The sequence below is a fragment of the Etheostoma cragini genome, chromosome 24 (assembly GCF_013103735.1).
Source record: "Etheostoma cragini isolate CJK2018 chromosome 24, CSU_Ecrag_1.0, whole genome shotgun sequence".
Taxonomy (NCBI): Eukaryota; Metazoa; Chordata; class Actinopteri; order Perciformes; family Percidae; genus Etheostoma; species Etheostoma cragini.
The window spans coordinates 10,789,546-10,792,351 of NC_048430.1; the positions used below are offsets into that span (position 1 = coordinate 10,789,546).

General features: G+C 39.5%; 1 protein-coding gene across 1 annotated transcript in view; it reads right to left on the reverse strand.

Annotated features, from left to right (window-relative positions):
• LOC117939505 (zinc finger protein 501-like) overlaps window positions 1-2,806 on the reverse strand; it is a 197,132-nt gene that overhangs the window by 9,811 nt on the left and 184,515 nt on the right. The gene's annotated exons all lie outside the window — the stretch shown is intronic.

A 2,806-nucleotide genomic window follows, 5' to 3' on the forward strand; every position in this document is an offset into this window, starting at 1 on the left:
GTATGTGTACTTACATATATAAAATAGTTTTGTATACACATTGTGCAAAAATAAAGTTTTGTGTATCAAAAGTCCTGAGTAATAAATATTGCACACTAATAACATTAAGTGATTAAATGGTTAAGTATTAATAATAAATATTGAATATACAGTATATATTATATGAAAACCAAATATAAACATGTCATCAGTTATTAATAACAGAGAGCTCAGCATCAAATAATCTTACTTGAATTGTAATGTTCCAAACATGTTATTAGTTTTTATATCATATACACACACAAAGATGAAGATTCTATATGAATAGGCTCATGTGCATTCATAAATGTACCATCTCAATCTATCGTTAGATGAAGGATACTTTTTTTTCAAATATGCATTATGTTGAAATTCATGAATTGCAAGCACTTTCTAGATACATTTCAATTTTTTTTCTCTTCAGATATTCCCTCACATTCAACTTGACAAAATTATGATTGCCGTTTGCTTTATTGTTGTACATCAAGACGACAAAACATATATATTTTTTAAATCAGATAAAGCGGTCCACTGATTTGGAAGTTATTAAAAATCTTTAGGACACAGTTAAAGAAGTTTCTCATTTCACGTATTTCTATTGGTTGCATATATTTATGGTCTGTTTCTGTTTTCTTGCTGTGGTATTTATACATTTTTGTTTGGACAATAGGTTTCCCTATGTGTTGTATTTTCTTTCATTTTTGTAAAATAATTAGTAATTTAATTATTAGGGGACAACTCTGAAGAAGCCTATAGGTTTCTGCTCTCTTTTGCACTTAAATAGAATGTACTTTATATCTTCTCTTGTGCATCTGGATCCTGAATATACAACACATCACAACCCCAGGGCCCAGTTTTTGAAAAAATGTAATCTGGATCAAATTGATCTGGATTTAGTAATCCTTTTTTTTGCGATCCGTGATCACGTAATCCAGTTTACTTTTGAGCCAGATTTTCAAAGCAATCCTCTTCCAGCAGTCCGCTCATCTGAGACTAACACAAACACTGTACATTGAGGATATTTATAACAAGTTTCATATATAGATGTATTGAATTAAAAAAAAAGACTTAATGTCAAATACTCAACAATAATTTCGAACTTCCTCATCTGCTGTGGAGAGAACGGCTTGTCTGAGCGTAGCCTTTAGGAGGCGAATCTCAAGTCTGGCCTTGGTTTGCTGCAGTTTGGTCAGAGTCAGTTGTTCCTCTGCCAGACGAAGCTGTGCTTCTGCCCTTTCAGTCTGTTTTTGCAGAAGTGCCTTGTAATCATCATCTTTGTTTGATGAAGGGCACTTCAAGCCTTTCCTCTGAGATCCTGTGGCAACTAACACTGGCTCAACCAATGAGGATCCAGCTTCTTCCTCCGGAACAGAGCTGAGATTCAATATAAATACGCTCTCTGGATCAGCCTCAAGAGGAACTGGCAAATTCTCCTCCTCCTCCTCAATCCAAGGCTTGCCATCCCCTACAACACCTTGAATACCATGGAGAGCTTGCGACTTCTCACCTCCAATGATGTCGAGGACCACATCTGTGTAATCTACCCTCTTAAATGGCTTGTTGCCTATTTGTGGGTTTTTGGCTTCAGCATGGTCCTTTGTTGCCCTGGCCTTAAGATTCTTCCACCGCAATTTGATTTTGTCTGTGGTCCTCCTCTGGCCAGACCCTATGGCATTCACATGTTCTGTGATTAAAATCCAAACATCATTTTTTTTTTTTTGGTATCCTTAGCAGAATTAAAACTTCCCACTATTGTTCCATAATGGCACCGAACACCCTCTAGTAGTGCATTGGTTTTAGCAGCAGTGAAGTTACAGCTTCTTGAGTCCATGGTTCCGTTGCTTTACTATAGTGAACATTGTTCATCAATTATAGGCCTCGGGTCTAATTGCCTCAATTGAACACAAGCCAAAACTAATCAGTTGTATCAGGTGTGTTTGAAAAAGACCAATTACACAGCCATATAAATCAGCCTTTCTCAGAGGATTCACAGAGAGCCAGTGAAATGGCAGGTGTTGTCGACCGTCACCACCACTTTGCCAGGAGAGGATACCGTCAAAGGGTGTATGTTGAACGTACCAAGCCACTGGAGCAATACACCACTGAGGAGCTGTATGTCCGGTTTCGCTTTGGGAAGGCCGATATAGAGTACCTTATGAAAACTTTAACACAGAACCCAAAGGAGTCACAGTCTGTCTGTGGAAGACCAGATCCTCATTGCTCTCCGATTTTATGCATGTGGGACTTTCTATCAAGTTGTTGATGACTATATGGGAGTGGTGAAATCAGCTGTGTGTGATGTGGTGAGAGATGTGTCGCACTGGCCAGCCTGGTCAATGAATTTGTTTCTCTTCCAAAGGACAACCAGATTGCCCAGGCCAAGCGCAGCTTTTTTCTTTTGGGGAATATGCCCAATACTATTGGAGCAATCGACTGCAGACATGTGCATATCCAAGCACCTCGTGAGAAGGAATGGGAGTTTATAAACAGAAAGGGGAGGCATAGCATCAATGTCCAACTTGTGTGTGATGCTGACCTCATCATCACCAACTGCGTTGTCAAGTGGCCGGGGTCTGTCCATGATGCACTCATCCTGAGGGAGAGCGCTCTATATGGAGACCTCCAAACCAACCGAGCAGATGGCATAATATTAGGAGACAGTGCCTACCCACTCCTATCATGGCTGATGACTCCTTTTTAACAGCAAATACACCGGCGCAGGCACGCTTCAACACTGCTCATTGCAGAGCAAGATGTGCAATTGAGCGTTTAAATGGAGTTCTTAAGA